At 41.5% G+C, this 8,786-nt stretch overlaps 1 non-coding gene across 1 annotated transcript; it reads left to right on the top strand.

The window, feature by feature from the left end:
* The first annotated feature begins 5,079 nt into the window (after positions 1 to 5,079).
* On the top strand, positions 5,080 to 5,186 carry LOC125495407 (small nucleolar RNA R71). The gene has a single exon (XR_007272044.2). It is a non-coding gene; the product is annotated as a small nucleolar RNA R71 (small nucleolar RNA).
* Positions 5,187 to 8,786: the final 3,600 nt, after the last annotated feature.

Genomic DNA, 8,786 nt, shown 5'->3' with positions numbered 1-8,786 from the left:
TTATTCGACTTCCGTTGCGCGCCCGATGTCGTCGGGCTATGTTCAGTAAGCAAGGGCTCGTATTTTTCAAATGAATACGCCCGTTGCTAAGCACGCCTGCACACATGTAACCTGAAGAGGAATATCAGTACCCTCTCACTCTCTCACAAATCACAAAAAATAACAAAGTAAAAAAAAAAAAATCTAGAAAAAAAAACAACAAAAGAAAAAGAAAGAAAGCGGGTTCCCTCCCGATTAGCGCTGGTTTATAAAGGTCCCGCACGACCATAATGCTTCATCCCTCAAAGAAGGGGATGGGGTTGAAGGTATAACTCCTCCACAGATCCAACAGGGATTCCGGTATAGTACAACTTCAGACGTTGTCCATTAACTTTGAACTTCTCACCTGTTGCATTCATCACCTCAATAGAACCAAACTTGTTAGTGTTAGTGACAGAAAAAGGACCAGACCACCTAGATTTCAACTTACCAGGAAAAAGCTTTAGTCTAGAGTTGTACAGTAAAACCTTGTCACCAATATTGAACTCCCTACTCAGAATTTTCTTATCATGCCATCTCTTAGTGCGCTCTTTGTAGAGCCGCGAACTATCATAAGCATTTATCTAAGTTCATCAAGCTCATTAATCTGCAGTAAACGCTTTTCTCCTGCTAATTTAGCATCAAGGTTCAACTCTTTAACCGCCCAAAAAGCCTTATACTCTAGTTCGACAGGTAGGTGGCATGCTTTTCCATAGACTAGGCGATAAGGGGTGGTACCAATAGGGGTCTTAAAAGCAGTTCTATAAGCCCATAAGGTGTCATCTAACTTATCACTCCAATCTTTTCTCGATTTAGCTACCACTTTCTCCAAAATAGACTTTATTTCCCGGTTAGACACTTCTACTTGCCCACTTGTCTGAGGGTGGTATGCTAGGCCAGTCCTATGGTAGACACCATACTTTTTGAGTAGGGCTTCAAAGGTTCTTTTGTGAAAGTGGGATCCCCCATCACTAATGACAACTCTTGGTACCCCAAACCGTGGAAAGATAATCTTTTTGAACATTTTCATGACAACCTTAGAGTCATTGGTCGGTGATGCAATAGCTTCTACCCACTTAGAGACATAGTCAACAGCAACAAGTATGAAATTGTTGCCTGAGGAAGAGGGAAAAGGACCCATAAAATCAATACCCCACACATCAAATAGTTCAACTTCTAGGATGGGTTTGGGGCATCTCATGTCTACGGGAAATATTTCCTGTTCGTTGGCATGCATCACAAGACTTAACAAAAATACTAGCATCATGAAAAAGTGTTGGCCAATAAAAACCAGATTGAAGTACCTTTGCTACTGTTTTGGAAGGCCCAGCATGGCCTCCACATGGAAGGGAGTGAGAGTGCTTCAGAATGTCATGCACCTCCCACTCTGGGATACATCGCCTGTATATAGTGTCAGCACAGAGCTTGTAAAGCAGAGGGTCATCCCAGAAGAATTGTTTGGCATCATGGAGAAATTTCTTCTCTGCTGGTAGCTCAGCTCTGGAGGGGTTTGTCCACTCACACAAAAGTTGGCGAAGTCCGCATACCACGGGGTAACAGAAGTGACTGCCAGGAGCTTATCATCAGGAAAGGAGTCGTCAATGGGAAGACCTTCTTCCATATCTGCATACTGCAATCGGGACAAATGGTCAGCTACTACATTTTCTGCACCCTTTTTATCTCTGATCTCCAAGTCGAATTCTTGGAGCAGCAAAATCCACCGAATGAGTCGAGGCTTGGCCTCCTTTTTGGCGAGAAGGTACTTCAATGCAGCATGATCAGTGTAGACAATGACTTTAGACCCAAGCAGATAGGTCCTGAACTTGTCCAATGCATAGACCACAGCTAGCAGCTCTTTCTCTGTAGTGGCATAATTGACTTGAGCTTCATCGAGTGTCTTGCTAGCATAGTAGATGGCATGGAGGATGTTGTCTTTTCTCTGACCAAGGACAGCTCCCACAGCATAATCACTGGCATCACACATAATCTCAAATGGGAGGGTCCAATCTGGAGATCGGATGATAGGAGCAGTAATCAAAGCTTGCTTAATCCTGTTAAAAGACACTAGACACTCATCAGTAAACAGGAACGGGGCATCCTTGAGGAGCAACTGAGTAAGTGGTTTAGCAATTTTAGAGAAGTCCTTGATAAAGCGGCGATAAAATCCCGCATGACCAAGAAAACCTCTAACACCCTTAACATTCACAGGAGGGGGTAATTGCTCAATCACTTGAATTTTTGCTTTGTCCACCTGGATGCCTCGTTCAGAAATAATATGACCAAGTACCACTCCTTCAGTAACCATGAAGTGGCACTTCTCCCAGTTCAAAACAAGGTGGACATCCTCACATCTTTTCAGTACTTTAGTCAAATTCAGCAAACATGCATCAAAATCAATGCCATACACACTAAAGTCATCCATAAATACTTCCATGATGGACTCAATAAATTCAGAAAATATGGCCATCATACAACGTTGGAAAGTAGCAGGGGCATTACATAGGCCAAAGGGCATCCTTCTATAGCAAAGGTACCATAAGGACATGTAAAGGTGGTCTTCTCCTGGTCATCTGGGTGGATAGGGATTTGGAAGAAACCAGAATAGCCATCTAGATAACAGAAATGAGAATGACAAGCTAGACGTTCCAACATCTGATCAATGAAGGGAAGGGGAAAATGGTCTTTCTTAGTGGCAACATTTAATTTCCTATATCAATGCACATACGCCACCCAGTAACTACTCTTGTAGCAATTAATTCATTTTTCTCATTTTTAACTACAGTAGTACCACCCTTTTTAGGAACCACTTGAACTGGACTCACCCACTTAGAATCAGAAATAGGATAGATAATCCCAGCATCAAGCAATTTCATAACCTCTTTTTGACAACTTCCTGCATATTCGGGTTCAAACGACGCTGACCTTGTATACTAGGACGATGATCATCCTCAAGATGGATTTTATGCATGCAAAAGTCAGGGCTTATGCCTTTCAAATCATCAATGTTATATCCAATTGCCTTTTTATGTTGTCGCAAAACAGACAAAAGTTGAGACATTTGACCATCATTTAATGCAGCACTAACAATCACAGGGCAATTTTCAGAATCATCCAGAAAAGCATACCGCAGAGAAGGGGGAAGGGGTTTCAGTTCAGGTTTCTTTACCTCTACCGGTGGAGTAGCACATACTAACCGTTCATCCTCATGAGTGGTAGTACCATCAAGCTCGACACAGGTAAAAGCTGCTTCCCAAGCATCCGCTTCAGTAGTCCGGATAATATCATCACCTGTGGAAGAGGTAAAACAAAGCAAAGCCTCCAGTGGATCCCGCATAAGGGATTGAGGCATGTCATCATTAACCAGCACATCAATGACATCTATTCTGTAACAGGCTTCCTCTAGCATGGGACTTTTCAAAGCATTGGTCAAACTAAAAGTTACCTTATCATCCCCACAGTCAAAGTTAATTTCCCATTTTTTACATCTATGACAGCTCCAGCAGTATGAAGGAATGGTCTCCCTAAAATGATTGGGATTTGAGTATCCTCTTCCATGTCAAGCACAACAAAATCCACAGGAATGTAAAATTTACCTACCCTCACAGGAACGTCCTCTAAGATACCTAGGGGGTATTTAACAGAACGGTCAGCCATTTGAAGAGTAATGTTGGTACATTTTAAATCTCCCATGTCAAGCTTTTTACAAACAGTCAAGGGCATGACACTAACACTAGCACCTAGATCACATAAGGCTTTGTCAATAAATATGGTGCCAATATTACAAGGGATGGAGAAACTCCCCGGATCTTTCAATTTAGGGGGGGATTGATTTTGTAAAAGAGCACTACATTCTTCAGTAAAGGCAACAGTTTCTACTGCATTAAAGCTCTTTTCCTAGTCAAAATTTCCTTCAAAAATTTAGCATATGCAGGTACTTGAGTAATGAGTTCAGTAAATGGAACAGTTACCTGAAGATTTTTCACTACCTCCATAAACTTACCAAGTTGGTGATCCAGCTTATTCCTTGATAGACGAGTGGGAAAGGAACCTTGATCGCAGGAGTGGTGGAGGGACTGTTTTCAGGTACTGTCTGCTTCTCTGCATTTGTGTTGGTGGTAGCCTCAGGAGCTGACGAAGTTTCAGTTATGTCTGCATTTTTTTCTGACTCAACCGGACCATCCTTAGGCATTGGGGGACCATCATAATGTGTCCACTCCTAAGAGTGATGGCGTTGGCAGTGTCCCTTGGTTGCATCGATTGTGAAGGTAAGGCCCCAGGTGGCCTACTAGCAGAAGAACTAGCCAACTGAGCTAGTTGAGTTTCCAACATCTTGTTATGCGTGCCCAAATTTTCCAGTTGAGCTTTTGTGTCAGCTTGAAAAGCATTGAACCCCTTCTGCATCTGGAACATCATATTCTTCAACTCTGTCATGGCTGGGTCAGCAGGAGGAGCAGGCTGTGGAGGTGCTTGATTTCTCTGAAAACCAGGTGGAGCTTGTTGTGAAGGTTGGTATTGTTGACCCTGTTGTTGAGGTGGATATGGTTGTTGAGGTTGAGGGTTCAACACATTAGTACTCCTATATGAGAGGTTGGGATGTGTCTTAACCCAGGATTGTAGGTGTTAGAATAGGGGTTGAATTGGTTCCTAGGTTGTGATTGGAAAGCATTGACAGCCTCACAGTTATTTCCCAGCGCAGGACACTCTTGAGAGTTGTGCCCAGATATTCCACAAGCATCACATACATGCACATTATAGTTAGAAGCACTAGCCATCGCATTAACACTCATATGGGAGGAATCATTACCTAACTTCAGGGATCAATTTTTGAGTTAGAGTAGCTAGTTGCCCAGACAGTAGAGAAATGGCTTCAACATCATGTTTACCACCTTTTTCAAAGAGGAACGAATGGTAGAGGCTTGATTAGATGCTAGCTTCTCCAAAAGTTCATACCCTTCCTCAATTGCTTTATCCATGAAGAACCCACCAGATGCTCCATCAATTACCCGTCGTGTATCTGCATCAACTCTAGTGTAGAAAATCTGACACAAGTACCACTGGTCCAACCCATGATGAGGACATAGACGCTGCAGATCCTTGAACCGCTCCCAAGCTTCATATAGAGATTCACCAGGATCTTGGGTGAAAGTAACTATGGCATGTCTCATATCTGCAGTTTTCTGGTAAGGGTACCACTTGATGAGGAAAATCTTGGAAAGTTCTGGCCAGGTGGTGATGGTGGAAGGCAGCTTGTTATACCAGAACAAAGCTTTATCGCGCAGAGAGAAACCAAATAGAAGGAGCTTCATCTCATCAGGAGTAACACCAGCTTGCTTCTGAGTAGCACAACACTGTAAAAATCTCTGCAGATGCTGATTTGGGTCTTCAGATGGTAACCCAGCGAACTGATTGTTCTGAACCATATTCAAAACATGAGACTTGATCTCAAAATTTGTAGCAGCAATAGTGGGCATCCGTACCCCAGTAGGCACGTTATCAGGAGATGGTTGCGCATAGTCTCTGAAGGTTCGAGTAACATTCTCACCCATGTTGACAGTAATAGGTGAGGTGGGGTTTCTTGGTGTGGGAAGATGGTGGAGATGGTGTCTTTTGGGAGGGTGTCCCTGCAGACAGCTTAGCTTGCTTAGTTTTCTTTCTGAGTCTACGAGCGGTCTTTTCAATCTCTGGATCGAACGGGATGAGATTTGGAGATTTCAATTTCCTGCTCATACACCAAAAACACTAAAACAAACGTGAGATGCTCCAAAGAACAGGTGTTCTTCAGAGTAGAGGTTAGTTTAATACTATAATTCAGACAAAATAAAATAAACCGTCTCCCCGGCAACGGCGCCAAAATTTGACAGGCTAAAGTCGTATCACCTAATCAAAAATAACCTAAGGTCCACTAACTAGTAGTCAGGGAAGTCAGGATCGAATCCACAGGGAGAAGTTTACTATTGTATCTGAACTCTAATATTATACTAACAAAATCAGATGAATGGTTGTGTTACTAAGCTAAACAGGTAAAGAATTAAATAAGAAGGTGTAAATATATCGTAAAGTACTAGAATCATGGATCACTATGCATACAATTCGGGAAATCAAGGATAAACGATAACCACCTAGTAAGTCAATTGTCTAGGGCACATGTAATTTCTCTCGAACATTACCTCCCTCAAAGATCACCACAGCCGCTCTCGCATAGTCAAGGGTCACTTTGCCTAATAATTGAAAGCCTATACGGTATCTCTCCTCTCGAAGTAGATTCAGTATTGCAAGAGTAGAAATATAAATCAGGCCTAACTTATAATCCTAGCATGAAGAATCAATCAAAGGAAACAATTGAAATACCAGATAATCAAACTAATCTATCAATCCCTTATTATATACATAGATCTCCACAATTCTAGATATAGAACTACTCACTCATAATCATGAAATCAATAACAAGAATCATATAAAAACTCATACTTGAAACATGGCAAATAACTAAGAAAACAATATATTAACAATGGAAGAAATAACAAAGAAGTAAAGAAGAAAGATTACCGAATTATATTGAACTATGAATAAGCAAAAGGTTTGATCTTGAATTGAAATCACAAAGCAATAAATTAAGGTTCTTGAAACACTCTATGGAGAAAACTAATAATAAAAACTAGATAGGAGTTAATAATTCTGATTTTTCTATTTATACAAGCCCTAAAACAATAGAAGAAAATCTCGAAAAAGGGCCCGCAATCATTAAAAATCTCGCGTCTCGCCAGCCGCCCGATCGGGCCAAAGTCGCCCGACGGATCGGGCTCCAAAGAAGATGATAAGGCCAAAAGCCAACGCCCGATGCAATCGGGCTGACCCGCCCGATGACATCGGGCGGTCTTATGAAATGGGAGGCAGAGTGCTGGAATGGCGCCCGACGTCGGGCCAACTCGCCCGATCGGGCGAAAGACCGAATTACGACAGGGCATAAAACGCCCGATCGGGCCCGCAGCAGAAGCATGAGAACTGGTATCTCGCCCGATCGGGCTGGCCGCCCGATCCTATCGGGCCGGTCAGCTATCTTCGTTTCTTGTTCTTCCTTTGCTCAAAGTCCCGGAAATCATCCTCGGGATCTAGAAACTCGGCATCTAACCCTCTAATCCACTGTGCAATCATGTAAAGTAGGTGATAGCTTCCAAAACCTACAATTCAATACAAAATAGAAAACCACAACTAGATGGAGAGAGTTAGTACCAAATGGCTCCTAAGAGCACCATAATCACAACTTTTAGCACATAATTAGGGGAGAAAACTCTATATAAAACCATAACATCAGTCATAGTCTTTATAATCAAAGACACGTTCGATTCTTTCTAGCTACTCCAAGAACTTTTCTGGCCTCATGATACCATCAACACTCTGGAAGATCAAGCCTCAATCCCCTATCATCATCATGAAGTTGCCTTTGTCGAGGTTTATGTGGGGGTTGCTCCTCATCCGAACTAGAGTTTTGAGTGGCGGAACGAGCACTCCTAAAGAGACTAAGAGATTGTTCCTTTTCCTACCACCATGTTGGTTATGTATAAGATTTACAAGCTCTTCAATCTCCCTATCTCAACGGACATTGTGGGCTTGGTCGAGTGTGAGGCCTCGAGGCACTCTACCCTCACTTCTAGGGGTGTAAGTTAATTGGTTAAAAACCGAAAACCGAACCAAACCAAACCGAATTAATAATTCGGTTTGGTTTTTTTGAAAATCGGTTTGGTTTGGACTGGAAAAAATTTATTTTTTTGGTTTTCGGTTTGGTTTGGTTTTTATTTTGAAAAACCGAAAAAAACCAAACCAAACCGAATTGTGCATGTACCATGGGTCTTTAATGTTTTAATTATAAAAGCCCATTTTCTGTCAGCCAGCTCAGCTCAACTAGTGAGCACTTCTTCCCCTTCACAACTAGAGAAAACCCTAACTTTTCTCTCTCTCTTCCTAGCCGTTTGTTTGTGTCCTTTCAGCTCCCATTCCCCTCTTTCTCTCCTGAGCAAATTCCCAGAATAGATGAGGTAAAAGAAAAAAAAAGCAAAGCATGAGCGTAGGTTTTACTTTCATTTTCTAAACACAATGAATAACTTCATAAGCAATTTCCAAGTTAACTATCACTAAATAGATCCAGGAGGAAGGAGAATGCCCATCATAATCTCTCGATCTAAGCTATGACAGTTTTCAATGGAAAGAAGAAATGATGAATATCAAGTGTTTTCTTTATCTTTTTTCATTCTTTTCGTTGCTTTTATTAATTGTGTTCAGTTCTAATACTCCAAATTTACACCTTGCTTGTGATTTTAGGGATTTTTCAGCATTTGCACTTAATTCTCTCATTAGTGCGTGTAATATAAGGAAAATAATTGTTCGCCTTATATTAAATTTCGGTTTTTTGGTTTGGTTTGGTTTTTATCTTGTAATTTCGGTTTGGTTTGGTTTGGTTTGGGTAGAATTTTGGTTTGGATTTGGACTTGAGATGTGAAAACCGAATTAATTTCGGTTTGGTTTGGTTTTGTCCCGAAACCAAACCAAAAACCGAACTTACACCCCTACTTACTTCCTTCCCTAAGGTGATCGTCTTCCATGTTGTGTGATCCAAATAGAACTTGCATCTTGGACAAGTTTTTTTGTCACACACGCTGTTAAAAGTATGGTGTTTGGTAAAGTTTTGTGGAAAATACATAATCTTGAAAAAAATATGTGACGTGGGACGAGTTTTTTGAAGGTGACGGTAGGTGGCTTGGATGTGTTTCAGT

Source organism: Beta vulgaris, chromosome 2 (genome assembly GCF_026745355.1).
Source record: "Beta vulgaris subsp. vulgaris cultivar EL10 chromosome 2, EL10.2, whole genome shotgun sequence".
Lineage (NCBI taxonomy): Eukaryota > Viridiplantae > Streptophyta > Magnoliopsida > Caryophyllales > Amaranthaceae > Beta > Beta vulgaris.
This window is presented reverse-complemented; position numbering and strand designations above follow the sequence as displayed.